The following is a 16,308-nucleotide window of genomic DNA, read 5'->3' on the forward strand; positions in this document are numbered from 1 at the left end:
CTTTGCTGGAGAGGTTTTAAATTTGTGGATTTGCTATATATGTGATATAAATTTAATATAAATATGTCTGCGGCAGCACGGTGGCACTGTTGCCGCACAGCAAGAAGGTCCTGAGTTCAGGCCGGGGTCTTTCTGTGTGGAGTTTGCATGTTCTCCCCGTGTTTGCGTGGGTTCCCTCTGGGTACTCCGGCTTCCTCCCACCGTCCAAAGACATGCAACTTGTGGGGATAGGTTAATTGGATAATCCAAATTGCCACTAGGTGTGAATGTGCGAGTGAATGTGAGCGCGAATGGTTGTCTGTCCCTGTGTGTTGGCCCTGCGACAGACTGGCGACCTGTCTAGGGTGTACCCCGCCTCTCGCCCTATGACAGATGGGATAGGCTCCAGCGCCCCCCGGAACGCTGAAAAGGATAAGCGGAAGCGAATGAATGGATGGATAAATATGTCTGCATCACAAAACAGGAGCAGGGGAGGGGAAAAAAAAGAAACCTTCCGATGGCCAGAGCATTGCGAATCATCCTCTGACTGCCGCAGGTGTACTCCATGTCCACTGTGATGGGCGCAGAGTAGCTCATATCTCTGATACAACACTTTGGGAAGAGAGATGATTATGAGCTATATCTCATCATCTTTAAAGTAAGGTATTGGAGGTGTAGGCACTCAAATATAATTAACAAATAATAATTAACAATTAAGTGCTAAGTGAGTCTATAGATGCCTGAGTGAGACATCTTCCCTCTGTATTTAATGTGCGACTGTCTGTCCAAAGTGCAGAGAATTAATGTGCAATGATACGTATATATAAAAAAAACCCATTTAAAGCTGTGTATTTGATTACTCAAAAGCTTTATTCAACTTTAATTAAACCACAGTAAACAATGGTTCATATTTAACAGCAGAAACACATGCTACTCTCACCTCGTGGGGAGAGACCGTTCTGGTCACATTGAAGCTTTCTTCCACGTATGGCAACGTAGATATTGACGTATCTCCATTTTTTTTTTAAATTTCCTTTTTTGAGACAAACAAAACGACTTGTTGTGCATGTCTGCAGTGTTAAAGTCAGTGATGGTGGATGCACACAGTGACTTGAGCTACCACACTGGATCAGCATCACTTGTGATTTTCTCATTTACCATTATAACTTTTTGATCTAGAAGCAGAACAAATGAGACATCGATGCTCAAAATCCAAGTGTACACGAAAAAGCAGCAACAGACAAAGACATGCTCGTGTTTTACCTCTACATTAATGAAATAGTTGAATGAGTCGATGTGCTGCTTTACCAAACCTTTCACCTGCAAAACACACAACATGATATACATGTTTACTCTCCCAAATAATATTACTCACACAGATGTAGACCCACCAACTGTTCTGTCATCATCACACAGGAGGATACTTTGATATTTGATGACCAAAAAAAAGTAATTTAAAGAAGGTCCATGACATAAAGCTTTAACAGGGTAAAAGAACAAGACACATTGTACAGGGTATATTTGGTCATTATGGCAATATTTCATTATTTCATGGCCATACTGGACTCAAATGTTTCACTTTTTACTAAACTGGTGTGCTTTTAGTGGAGTTTCTTGATTTATTGGGCAACTAAGAAGTTAATTATATTGCAGCATGGCAGCAACTGAGTGCATTTAGACATATAGACATGAGGAAGAAGGGTGACTTTGAGCGCTGCATGGTTGTTGGTGCCAGACAGGCTAGTCTGAGTATTTCACAAACTGCTGATATATTAAGATTTTCCTAACAACAATGTATCTGTATCAATTTACAGAGAAAGGTCTGAAAAAAAGAGAAAATATATAGTGAGCCGTATTTCTTTGGGCAAAAATAACTTGCGAAGGAATCAGAAGAAAAATGACCAGATAACCACATCAATAAGTTTACCAAAACTGATTTCTGTAACTTAGAAAATATACGGTTAGAAAATCCCTATCTCAAACTGACTGTGAGAAATTGGACTATGCATTCACATCCAGGAGGTTAGTTTATTGCAACGTTCTAGTTTCAGGACTCCCCAAATCATCAGTTGGATTTCCCTTATTCATTTAAAATGCAGCAGCCTTTGAATCCTTACAGGTACGGTATCGGGTAGTGACAAATCCAAACTGTTTTCTACAGTCATTAAACGGGACATCGCGACTAGCAATTTTAAATCTCGCGCCACCACACGTGATTTTGTCTCGCGCGCTTTGGATCTGAGCTTGAGGAAGGCAGCCATAAGTCAAGTTGAGTCATCTGCCACTACTTTTTATTTGGGCGGGGGACTTTTTTTGGTAAGCCTTGATTTTTCTGTATGAATATTGTCCAAATCTCAGCCAAATGTAGTTTAATGTCTAGAGTGTCACCATCTAACGTTAATGTTAAATAAGTGCCGTTGGTTTAATTTGCTCGTGCTGTTTTGTCTGTTGTGAAAGAATTGGCGCTTTTTCATTTGAATTTTTTTTTCTAGTGGGAGCAGTAATGTCGCATTTTACTTAATTCTGAGGCGCTCCTAACGTATTTTGGTCTTCTGTGTGAGTGGTTTGTCAACTGACTATTCAGTTGCATTATGTGTCAGCGGCTGCATTAGGTTAGCTTAACCGCCGTGCCACAAACATTACCTGTACTTGTATTAGCTGCATAAGGAGTGGTGCTCATTAGCTGCTTGCTAAATGGGTAAAGGTGTCATTTAAAGTACGTTACAGGGCTATTCCCTGCATTTCTGGAGAACACTAAAAACGACCTGATATGCATATTAGTATGGATTATGTTAGGATATATTAGTATGGATAAGTATGGATTATTATAATATATTAATATATATTAATATATTATTATAATTATGATATTAAAAACACATTTCAAGAAATTACATTAAGAAACAGGTTATATAAGAGTTAAATTTCAAATATGACTGCTGATTTTACGGCAGCAAAATTATTCTATCTCTATCGTTTAAACATATAATAAGCTTTCTGCCTTGCACTGAGTGGCTAGTCAAACTAATTGAATAATCATAAATATATTGTTTTATATTTTTACCTTAGTTTTTATTGTTGTCTCTTTATTATGATTATTATTATTATTGCACTATGAATAAATAATAAGGGAAGTATTATGTATCACCACCATGATGAAAACTTGTGGGAGTAGTATGTACAGTACTCTGGAGAAGATATAAAATGTCAGTGTGTGTGCGCGTGTTTTATGTGTATAGATGTTTTAAAATTATTACTTATGATATAACAATGTCCAGATATATCCTGTAGGGACATGAGGAGGAAACGGTGGCAAACGGAGCTATGTGAGGCTGCTAAAGTCAATGGATCCTTCACCAGACCACAGGCAGCAATAACACATGTACCAGTTGTTGAATTGCAGAGGTATTCAAGTATAAAAATAATAATAGTAAACACAATTGCAATGTTTTGGTTCTATAACATTTTTTTATCATTACTTTCTTATGGATTAGGTGCAAGACTTGTTAAGTGTGGATAATTAAATAATAATTAATGTAATAGTAAATTGTGCCTTTTTCTCAGATGGACAGGAAGAGTGATAGATGAGATGAGGAGATGGAAGGAGGAAGAGAAGCAAAGAGTGAGTCACAGGCAGAGCCTGTTTTATTTCCCACAGTATTTTAAATCTGTTGCCTCATTGTTCCAAGCGTTGTCACCAATCTTTGCATTTTATTATTATCTTGTAACACTTGTTTAATCAGATACCATCTCTCCTATGGCCTTTGTAAATCTGCAGTCTCAGATCAACACATCCCTGCCCTTCAGCACTATCAGCAGCAGGAGCAGCAGCAACCTCTGAAATGCAGCATTGTTCCTATCAGGTAAAACATAGGCTACGTTTACTTTGCATTGTCCCCACGTGATGACAGAGATATAGTATGGTTTGGTATTAGATTTTTGATGAATGTGGGTTGTTGGTATTCAGCCTTGTTCTATGTGCCCCTTTTTAACTTTGAGCACCCACCCCTTCAAACATCTCTTCACGGCCCTGCCTGTATATATTATCAGAAAGGTGATTACACTAATTAGTTTAACTGGTGCGGTGTATTTTAGTGGACTACTTTGCGTTTCTGACATTTTGCCCTAGTCATGTATGGAAACAAAATAGTAGAAAAATGTACAATACAGTACACTCCAGCACTATTAGATTCTTTTAAATTAATTCTACGTATAGCTATCATCTATGTAATCAGTAGGGATGGGTATCGTTTAGGTTTTATCCGATACCGGTGTCAAACCGGTACTTTTGAAACGGTGCCGGTGCTTAAACGATGCTCGAACCGGTGCTTAAAGAATGGAGAACACAAACTTTGTCCAAAAACCTCTCATATTTAGCTCTTTTTTTTGTTTGTTTTTTTGTAAAAGATAACAATGTTAGCCTTTTCTGCAGCTATAGGGCATATATGGTATCACTCTTGGCTGGAAGCAGTACTTAAACAATGGGAAAAAACACAAACTTTGTCCAAAAACCTCTCATGCTTAGCTGTTTTCCACTTTTTCTTTGGTCATTTTAGTCTTTTTTGCCAGGGTGAAGGGAGTATCTGCCATCAAAGAAGAAGACAGCCGCATGTAACTACGACGGTGTTTGTTAGTTCACCTTACATGCATTAATTTAATAACATGGTTAGCCTACTCAACGTAATTTACACACAACCAACATTAAGCTACTGACCCACCCAGAGAAGAACGGCTGCTGCTGCCATCATCATCCGTCATCATTTCTGCTTCACTGGCAGGGCTAGGGGCCAGGACTCTCCTCTTCAGGTTCTTGGGGGATGTTGCTAACTCTGGGTCCGATAACCCCCCCCCCCGCTATGTGTCGCCAGGTGTTTCATCAGATTCGAGGTGTTACCTCCTTTGCACAGTATCACCGGGGTGCTGAGTTTGCATCTTTTGCTGTGAAGTATAGCCAGACTTTTGACCGCTTCGCCTTGGGCATTTTTAATCTGTAGCTCTGCTCTAAAAGAACGTACGTACCTGGGCCCGCCTACTATCCTTGCAAAGGTAAAATGATTGGCTAGAATCTGAAGTGTATGAGGTCTCAGGAAGAAAAAGCACCAAAATAAAGCACCGAAATGTGCGCTGCTTTTCGGTCTGGTTACTACCGTTTATGTCAGAACCAGTGCCATAATGGCACCGGATACCAGTACCCATTCCTAGTAATCAGTAATTGATTTAACTTCAGGGTTTGTACGGGTGCTTGAAATCCTTGAAAACCCTTGATTTTTAATGTTGTCTTTTCAAGGTTTGAAAAGTGCTTGAATTTCAGATGTAGTGCTTAAAAGTGCTTGAAAGTGTAACTGTATTTCATTCACCACAAATGACTATCTGATTGAATAGTTTTCTTATCAGATAGAGAAATAAGATGAGTCGCAAAATGTAAAAGAAAAATTTCCCCGCCTGGGCTGCCTTGCTCCTCTGTCTGTTTCAACGTGTGACCCCACCTCTCCCTCGGACAGTCAGGTATGAGTGTGCTAAGATACCTGTAGGTTGCTGTTTTAATGAGTGTTTGATGGAAAACGACAATGGCGGAGTTTGCGTTCTCTAATCGCATGATAGGTGAGTCCTAGTAAATAATTTTCCAGTATGTGTACGTTACACATGCTATTTTTTAAAAAAATTATGATTATTATTTTGCTAGCTATCAAACTCGCTGGAGAAATGATTGAAATGCACTGAGTGTGATGCAGTATGGCAGCACTATTATGGAATACACTGTGAACTTAGCTAACATTACTTAGCAGTGATATGAGTTCATTTACTCAAGTGCAAGCTTTAAACATTAGCCAGATACATAACTAGCCACCTTAAGGCTTTCTGAGTAACCCTCTGGGCTCGACGGATCCAGAATCGCCATTTCAACTTGGTTCGAACGTGTGGACTTCAAACTATATACCAGTTTTTAAATTGTCTTGATAGGCCACGTCAAACCGATGTTTGTTTGTTTGTTTGTTTGTTTTTTCTGAAAAAAAAAAAAACAGTGGCGTTTTCTCTGGCAAGAAACTGTAAAAACGGCGTTTTCTAAGGAGCGCGCTAGCAAACACGCTTTGCTTATGAGTAAGAAAAAGAAAAAAAACACTCCTTCCCTATTGGTGGAAAAATGTACCATGTCGACCAATCAAAAAATGATATGGCGACATGTGGCATTTGGTTGTTTGGGAAGAGGGGGAAGTTTTAGGAGTGACCAGCGAAAGAGAGCGAGTGAGCGAAAGGGGGAAAGAGAGTTTGGATACGTGAAAGATTTGTGACATTTACCGTGTTTGGAATCTCAAGTTAGTGTGTTGTCTTGTGTAGTTAGTGTGTAGTGTAGTCGTTGTTTTGTTTTGTGTGTCAGTTCTACTAGTGAATGTCACAGTTACTGCCTTAAAGCCACCAAAGGCAGATTGCAGTGTAAACGCTGAGTGACACACCTGCTGTCAGACCTGCATGATTTATCCCTGTGCTGTTCTCATCTGTGTTATAGTGGACACTAGGGGTGGGCGATAGAAACGATATACGATAGAAACAATATAAATTTGGCCAACGATAGAGATTTTTGACAATACCGCTCTATCGTGATAGCGCATGTTGATGATGTCATCAAGCTGCGCCTGTTTTGGTCAAAAGCATTGCAGCGGCTACAACCATTATCATCTGCAAATTATGCCGGGCGACAGTCATAGCAAAGAGATGAAGCACTTTTGAAATATGGGGAAAGCCAAAAACTGCGCTTTCTCCACTTCCGTAACATTGATTCATTAATGTTGAATTCTCTCGCAGCTGCTCTATTCCCATATTGTTGCAGTATATTAATAACTAACCTCGTATTGTGGATGAATAATCTCAGTTGTTCTCCTGACTGAAGTTTGCCCCGTGTACAGCATCCTGCTATGCGATTGCATTTGTCCCTAACCACAAGAATCCCTCACGTTAACTTTTATCGAGTGGAAAAAAGTTGCCGTTCATCCTCCAGCTTCACTGTACTAATGTTATGCTAACATAGCTGTGTCGCTAGCAATCACGTAGCACAACATTATATACCAGGTAGTCCAACTTCAGTAACCCTGCAAACGCCACTGCTGTTTAGTTTTCTGTCTTCATTTATGTTGGAAGTGGTAGCAGAGCTGTACGTTTTAATTAGTTTCAAAAATCTCTCAGTCAGAACATGGTATGTCATGTTTAGGTGTAAACTAGTGACCTCCCAGCCCATTGTTCCTTCAGTGGGCTGGTTTCAGTCATTACGCAAATGTACTGTTTATAAGATTGGGGAAACCTGCAGTCAGCTGAGACTGAAGAAGTCACTTGGATGAGTGACGAAACGTTTCTCCCACAAAACGCTACGTCCAGATGAACAGAATCAACTTTTGGAGACTAGCGAGCTAACTTCCTGTTAACCTGTAACTCCGTTAAATTTAATAACTTCTGTTTTCATGGATGCATGGATGTTAAACTTAATTGTTACACTTGGTAAAGCAGCAACGCTGATCGTTTTATTAAAGATGAAAGAATTTAGACCGTTTTTAACTCTGTGTTCGTTTGACTTTGGGACCTGAATGGGACGGAGTTTTGGACCCAGATTACTCCGGGAAGCTCCTCACCACAGCAGCCGTAATGCTCTGACAATCCATCAAGCAGTGCGGCTTACCAAAGTTGTACTAAAACATTTTTTAACAGATTTCTGCACGCCAAAATCGGTTGGCGGTCCGTAAGCACAACCAGAATTCATACATAAGGCACACTCTGGATTTTTGAGAAAATTAAAGGATTTTAAGTGTGGCTTATAGTGTGGAAAATACGTTGTACAGAAGAAAAGAATATATCGCGATATATATCGTTACCGCACGTGCTTCAAATTATACCGCGATATGAATTTTAGGCCATATCGCCCAGCCCTAGTGGACACAAACTTTTTTTTGGAGTTGCATAAATAATTTGTGTGCCTTCTTATTTGGTACAGAACACCTCATTGTTCTGTAAATAGTTTGAAATGGTTATATAAAAAACGTCTGAGCCTTGGCTGCATTTTTAGGTAAATAGTACCATATAACTTTGTTGTTTGCAAAACATGTGCATAGTTTTTTTTAACAATGTACAATTTCTGTTTGCATTTCAAGTTATGAAAATGATTCGTTAAACATGCTTGTGGTTTTTACAGTCAAAAATATCACTTTCTACTCGTATTTTAAATTTTGTCTGAATTTAGATAAATTGTGCTGATACAGTTTGTCAAAATGACAAAATCACAGATTGGCAAGAAACAGTTTTTAAAGGTGAAATATAGAGGCCAAATCAAAAGTAGTCAAAAACGGCCAATTATATCCTGGACACCAGAGGGTTAAAGGCTAAAAGCAAAGTTGTCACCAAGTGCTGTTTATATTTGTGTGTATTGCTGCAGCTTTTTTGAGTATTAACTTGGTGAATTTGGGTGAAATAATGGTAATGTTAGGGACCGAGCCATATGGTCACAAAAAATAGCCACTTGTTTCTGTGCTACCAAAGTTCCCCGGCTTTCATTCAAAATGTGTTTATTGTCAGAACTTACACATTAGACTACTTAAACATTATAAATGTCTTCAAGCTCACACTGAGGCCTGTGGGGTACTATCAGCCACTGAGACAGTCGACACATTTATATGTGTATTTGTATATGAATATTTCATATTTTAAGGCTGCCTGTTTATTTAAGGGAGATGGAACAAAATACATTGGAACCCCGAATTACAAATACCCGTTTCACGAAAAATTCAACTTACAAAGGCACTGAACGGCAATATTTCTGCCTGTGTTACGGCAAAATGCCCGAGTAACAAAATCCGCTGGCTCTGATTGGCTGAGCCTACAATGCCTTCCGAATCATGTGACAACCCCTTGGCTTCCATACTTGTGCTTCGCTGTTCCACTTGAACGACGTATTATTGTTCTAATTAGCCTATAGCCTATCGTTCAGCATCGCCTCACTCAAAACGCGCAATGGGTGCTTCGACTTACGAAAATGTTCGAATTTCGAAAGACCCTCAGGAACGAATTAATTTCGTAAGTCGGGGTTCCACTGTACATTGGAATTGTACATAATAATATCACAGATGATAAATTAAATAGGTTTTAAGTAGATGCTTGTGCATTCTTAAAGTCTTATATTTTGAATTGAACTGTGTGTGATCTGTTCAAAGCCTCTCCCAGTCAGTGCTGTTCTCCATGCCTGTCTGACTGTACATGATGTTATTAGCACAAACACTTTAAAGGTGATCGTTTAGGACTTCAGCAATAATAGAGACAGCAATGTAGTTAGCAATAAAACAGTTTTATCTGGAATTAACTTAAAAAGATAAACAAACAAACATCTGTCTCCTATTTTTTGTCACACGGGAAGGAAGCATCAATATCAGATGAGAAGACTTATTTCTTCCTTTTGTGTTTTTGTTTTGTTTGTTTGTTTTTCAACAGAAGAATTTCTCCAACAAGTTGATTTGTTCACATTTTCACATCTTAATTTTTAAGTGAAATGTGCATTTTGAGTGTATAAAGGGAACAGGTGACTGTTCCCTTTAGCAGTATTTTTGTGTGGTGCGTTTTTCTGTCTTAACAAAAGGGGAACAAAGGTGTTCACCTAGGATGATTTGTTTTAATTTTCACATGGTCTTACTGAGGTGATGTGAATTGAAACATGCATTTTTTTTTGTTTGGGGGAGATGTGCTGGAAAAGCGTGAAAAGGGACCTTGAAAGTGCTTAAAGTGCTTGAATTTGACCCTGAAAAAGGCTCTGTCCCACATTTGGTTAGCACGACTGTTGTGTATACCTTCCTTTAGTTGTTGTACACATTTTATTCAAAAATGCATTCTTGAAATGTCAAACACCATTTTGTCCTCACTAGATATAAATTATTCGTTGTTTCCTCTTTTACTGTGAATGGTGCTAGAAGTGTTGCAGTGACATGATAAATGTAGCAATGCTAGGCCTGCCCTTCAGTTTTTCCAAGTAGGTCCCATATACTGAAGCATTGTCGAGTGAGACATGGGCAATGATGCGGAAATGATAATCGTATTCCAGGTGTGCACGCAAGCTGCCAATGCACTTTTCAAACGTGGAATACACTATTAATTCATTTGAATAGATGTCATGTTGTTAAAACTAGTCGTCATCAGTCAGGACTGTCATTAAAATATCATTTGTGTTCTTGTAAGGATCTTGTGTCTGAGAGGGATTACTGGACTCACATTGATGCACACTTGAAGAAAAATGATGCTCGAAGGGAGTCCCTCATCAAAGGATTCTGCATCTGTCTCAATTACAATCCCTGACATCTTGGTGCAGGAGTACATGGTGAGCGTTTTGTGAATAGATTGTGGCTTTGCAACTTTTCAAAATGCATTCAGTTAACCATATGATTATAATAGGGCGATTGGACAAATATATCGACTATCCTATCCTCGATTGCTTTTACAAGGACAATTTATTTATTTGCCCATGAGTAAGTTTGCTAATAATGATGGAGCTAATAGAAGAAGTCAACAGAAAAAGAAATGGCGCTGTTTTAACAGCACCCTATTTTATCAGCGAGCAAATGCACCCTCCTCGGAGTTTGCCCAAATGCAGCAATTCATTTACTCAAACTCATTACAGAAAGAAAGACAGGCAGTTGCCTGTGTTCAGAAAAAAACTTTTACATTTTAAAAAACCACAACAGTGGGGAGGGAGACAAAGAAACTGGCTTCTTTTTCCTCTGTAACAGTGTTTCCAGGCTTTTCCAGTGTTTATCAGTCTTATACACTCGATCAAGCAGCAAATACAAAATTAAACAAAAAGTAAGTTAAAAATCAAAATGTCTCTTCCAGCGAAGATATGTGCTTCCATCAAAATTTTTTTTAAAAAGTTACGTTTTTGTGCAGTTTGGCGCATTTCAAATAAATAGATAAATAGTCCAAAGAGTAGCTGTATTAATATTTTTATTATTATTATTATTATTATAGCACTATGACTAAATAATGAGGGAAGTATTATGTATCACCACCATGATGAAAACCTGTGGCAATAGTATGTATAGTACTCTGCACCGTGTGTGCATATTTGATGTGTATAGATGTTTTAAAATTATTACTAATGATGTAACAATGTCCAGACCTGTCCTGTAGGGACATGAGGAGGAAACGGTGGCAAACGGAGCTATGTGAGGCTGCTAAAGGCAGTGGATCCATCACCAGACCACAGGCAACAATAACACATGTACCAGTTGTTGAATGCAGAGGTATTCAAGTGTAAAAATAATAATAGCAAACACATTTGCAATGTTTTGGTTCTGCAACATTTTTTATCATTACTTTTTTTATGGATTAGGTGCAAGAGTATTTAAGTGTGGATAATTAAATAATAGGTTAATGTAATAGTAAATTGTGCCTTTTTTTCAGATCAACAGGAAGTGGAGAGTGATAGATGAGACGAGGAGATGGAAGGAGGAAGAGAAGCAAAGAGTGAGTCACAGGCAGAGCTTGGTTTATTTCCCACAGTTTTTTTAAATCTGTTGCCTTATGGTTCCAAACGTTGTCACTAATCTTTGCATTTTATTATTATCTTGTAACACTTGTTTTAGGGCTGTTCGATATAACGTATATATCATATGACGATATAAAGACATCTATCATTTCATTTTACGCTATTGTTTGTTTCATGGTATCATAAAATAAACTGTTTGTGCCAATATTTTTTTCTCCTTTTTGATGGTCACTGTAGTGGCTATATTAATTTCTTAAAGTTCTCTTTTTCTTTAATATTTAATATAACCACACTACAGACGGATAAGGGCCTGTTTTTATGCGTTGTTGTTGTTAGCAACAACGACGGTAAAACCCTTGCGTGACTGCTTGTTTTTTGTTTTTCACATAAACCTTTCAGAGTAAAGCCCAAGATCCTGTTGAGACTTTTCAAAATAAACTGAATCACATGAAAGAGTATGCAGAGTGTTTGTAGATGAGAAGCAAAAAAGAGTCGTCAGGTGCTAAAAAGTAAACCTTAGACTCAAACGTTAGAACAGGCTTTTCCCCGCAGCACATAGAAAACGGCGGCCGTTACAACTTATGTCTAATAATGTATAGTTTCATGCATCAGTTAAAACATTCGACTCCAGGTACATGACGCCCAGCTGGAAACACTTCAAAACAGATTCACAGAATTTTCAGAAAATGTAAAATTTTTGTGATTTATATTGTTATCGGGACGATAGATGTCTTATATCGGGATATGAGATTTTGGTCATATCGCACAACCCTAACTTGTTTAATCAGATACCATCTCTCCTATGGACTTTTAATGTTATTCTCAAACGAACAAAAGAAAGTAAATATTTCCTATATAACCATGTATTGTTTACCTTGTCAGGTTTCATCTGCGTGCTCAGGTGATTAACAATATTACCAGCGGTGCTGAAGATCCATTCTGGTGGTGTGCTTGTGGCTGGAATACACAGATATTTCCGTGCCATGTGGGACATTAACGGGAAATGTTCTTCATTCATTTTCCACCAAGCCAGTGGATCTTCTTCTGCATCTACGATCTCCTCACTGAGGTAACAGTCCATTTCTGTCTTGGCTCAGCATCAACAGAAATTCACTGCAGCCATTGTAATATTTGATACGTCGTAATTTATTTCAGGCTATTTTGCAAATACATATTTTTGCGGCAATGTCATTCACAAACGCAAAATATTACTTCCCTAAGATCAAGCCTATATCAAAATTGTGTCATTCTTTTGGCCCATTGGAGTGCGGTAAGCCGTCATACGCCCCTATTGGAAACTAAGAATATTACATGGAATTGCTTGTTTGGCAAAAAAAATGGTAAATAATGTAATTTGGTTTTACAAAACAAAAACATGGAAAACTACAATTTTCATACATCACTCTGAACACACCATCCCCACTGTCAAATATGGTGGTGGCAGCATCATGCTCTGGGGGTGCTTCTTTCATAAGGGACAGGGAAGCTGGTCAGAGCTGATGGGAAGATGGATGGAGCCAAATACAGGGCAATCATGGAAGAAAACCTCTTGGAGTCTGCAAAAGACTTGAGACTGGGGTAGAGGTTCACCTTCCAGCAGGACAACGACCCTAAACATAAAGCCAGGGCAACAATGTAATGGTTTAAAACAAAACATATCCATGTGTTAGAATGGCCCAGTCAAAGTCTAGATCTAAATCCAATCAAGAATCTGTGGCAAGATCTGAAAACTGCTTTTCACAAACGCTGTCCATCTTATCTGACTGAGCTAGAGCTGTTTTGCACAGAAGAATGGGCAAGGATTTCAGTCTCTAGATGTGCAAAGCTGGTAGAGACATACCCTAAAAGACTGGCAGCTGTAATTGCAGCAAAAGGTGGTTCTACAAAGTATTGACTCAGGGGGCTGAATAATTACGCACACCCCACTTTGCAGTTATTTATTTGTAAAAAATGTTTGGAATCATTTATGATTTTCGTTCCACTTCTCACGTGTACACCACTTTGTATTGGTCTTTCACGTGGAATTCCAATAAAATTGATTCATGTTTGTGGCTTTAATGTGACAAAATGTGGAAAAGTTCAAGGGGGCCGAATACTTTTGCAAGCCACTGTATTTGCAAAAGTGATCCGACGTTTTCAAAGACGTCTGTTACCCACCAGCTCGATAGCTAGCCGGGAGCTCGAGGGTCACTAGAGCCGCCGAGAACGGTCTTTCGCTATTCAGGTTAAACGCAGTGTTGGGACTAACGCGTTATTAAGTAATGCGTTACTGTAACTACGTTATTATTGTGGTAACGAGCACAGTAACTAGTTATTATGCCAAAATCAGGAACGCGTTAATCGTTACTGGGATTTAGATAGGGTCGTTATTTGTTACTTCTTGCGGTGGCTATCGCGGAGCTTCCACAGATTCAGTAACATTAGCAAGTGGTGGAGGCGAGCAGGTGGATGAGCGAAAGGGGAGGCAGGAGAAGCAGGCGGCCACCTGTCCGAGTGTCAGGTGAACTGAACTTCAGGTAAGAAGCTATGACCTGCAGTCTATCTGGGTCAGATATAAACCAAGTTTAGTTGGAGGGGGGCCAGGTAGTGCATTAACAGGAAGAGGGGGGCACAAAGAAATACTTTTCTTTCTTATTCTCATTTAAAATGTAAAAAGCGCACATGACGTTGTGACGTAGGCTAGAATCACGGCGGCAGTCGAAGGTGGTCCAGTCGTGGGATTTCTCTTGTAGAAATATGCACATTATTTTTTCCTTTCTATTTGTAGGTGGCACAGTGCACTTGTGGCAAGTAAGAAAGCTAGAAGACTGACAGTCTTGCTGGGTATCCAGTTACGGACGCAACACATTAACAAGAGAATTCTGAGTACAACCATAGTTACTTTCCCTAGTAACTTGTTACTTTGAAAGTAACAAGTAACTTGAAGTAACTGAGTTACTTTTGATAAAAGTAATGTAACTAAGTTACTCATTTAAAGTAACTTACCCAACACTGGTTAAACGTAATATATACGTCACTTAGATCATCTAAAAATTGTATTTTTATTTTTTTCAGTGTTTTATTTGTTCCGGAGTAAATCGGTTTGGCTGAGATTAAAGTTATTAGATTAGATTTGGTAAAATAAAACTTTATTAATCCCTCGGGTGGGTTCCTCCCGACGCAAATCAGCCGTTTACTTTAATATGAATACCTTGTGTTAATTTAACTTAAGTTTAAGTTGCTGCCAAATCAAAACGTCTGTGTGCAACCACTGTTTAATTAAGTAAATCCAAAATGTTCTCTTGTTTTTTGTTTTTGTTGTCCCTAGAACACGCAGTGAACTCCACAAGAACAGAAACGGCAGAAAACAAACTGGGCTGGCTGTCTCAGCCACCCCAGACTTATTTAGACTTTTCTCTAGACTGAAAACAGAACTATGAAAACCTTCAGGAGACACATTATTTACATCATCATAGCCAAATTGTTCATATGAGGCTGAAATCATGAAGTGGTGGCCTCGTCATTCTCTGACCATAATCCAGCTAGGAAGGAGGCAGTCAAAGAGTGGTCAGGTCGAGGCGATGTGGAGGTGCTCACTCGCCCGCCCTGACAGAGATGTGGACGACGTGGATGATGTGGGCAGTGGTGGTGGTGACGTGGACAACATGGACATGCTTGACTGCCTCTGGAGCGACGTGGACGTACTCCCTGATGCTGCACCGGCATGAGAGACACGACAGACTACGCAAACAACATTGACACATGGGAGGCAAGAAACGGAACAAAAAATACTACTAAATCAAAGAACATAAACTAAACGAGATACACTCAGTCCAAGGGGGGGGGGAGACAAAATTTAACATAAAGGAGATAACAGTATAGTTATCACAAACTGGTATGGTTGGTGGGCCATGGTTGGAAAACAATATTACCGTTTTGTAAAGGATAACTGGTTCAAGTCCAAAATTTTTGTAGGCCTCAAGTAGATCATAAGCTCAGTTCCACAGAAAACAACTGGGAAATTCACTTAAGTTGAAAATCGTTGAGAAGGCCCATTAAGCTGCAGGTATTATAAGGCCCGCTGTGGCAAGACCTAAACATACATTAAGTAGGCGTTTGGCACCACGTAGCTTCGAACCACTAGTCAGAACCACATCAGGAGGTGGTTCTGAAACAGGAAAAACGAGCTCCTCAGGTTCAGGAGCAAGATTCTCCAGCTGCAGTAAGAACCTCTGCAGCTGGAGATACTTTTTCTTCCTCCTCCCTTCTCAGCTCATCCTTAAGATTTTCAATGATCTCTCTTTTCATTTTTAGATGTTCATAAAGTTCATCTATGAGATCTTGTTTATGAACAAGTTTGAAATTCTGCTTTTTGACTTCTTCTTCCAGCCAAAATATTTGCAGTGTCAGACTTCCTGTCGTCTTTGCTTGATACTCAAGATTTTGTAAACGTTTCTTGAGATTTGCGTTCTCTGTTTTTAACTTGTTTATCTCAGCAGCAATGCTGCTGTTCTCCTTAAGGAGATATTCTTCTTTTTCTTGAAAGTCACGGGGCATCCTCTGAATTGTGCTAACCTGCTCCTGCATTTCAGCCTCCAGAGATTCCACCTGTGACTGTTTTTCGACCTGAGCCTGTCTCACCTGACATTGGAGATCGCATATTTCTTGTACCTGTTCAACTATCAGTTTCTGGTTTTGCACTATTTCCCTATTCTGCTTTTCTATTATCTCATTTTTTGTTGTTGTTTCAATATGAGCTTTTTCCACTTGGTACTCAAGAGGCTCTAAAGGTTTCTTGAGTTTTGCATTCTCTTTCTTTTGTTCGTTTCTCTCACTTTCAA

General features: G+C 39.1%; 1 long non-coding RNA gene across 1 annotated transcript; it reads left to right on the top strand.

Annotated features, from left to right (window-relative positions):
- Window positions 1-1,957: 1,957 nt before the first annotated feature.
- Window positions 1,958-14,347, top strand: LOC146382448 (uncharacterized). Its single transcript, XR_014800645.1, has 8 exons — window positions 1,958-2,295; window positions 3,258-3,384; window positions 3,544-3,601; window positions 3,758-3,842; window positions 10,183-10,321; window positions 11,131-11,243; window positions 11,404-11,466; window positions 12,371-14,347. It is a non-coding gene; the product is annotated as an uncharacterized LOC146382448 (long non-coding RNA).
- Window positions 14,348-16,308: the final 1,961 nt, after the last annotated feature.

Source organism: Perissodus microlepis, chromosome 7, assembly GCF_051167445.1.
Source record: "Perissodus microlepis isolate ML-2025 ecotype Zambia chromosome 7, ASM5116744v1, whole genome shotgun sequence".
Classification (NCBI taxonomy): Eukaryota; Metazoa; Chordata; class Actinopteri; order Cichliformes; family Cichlidae; genus Perissodus; species Perissodus microlepis.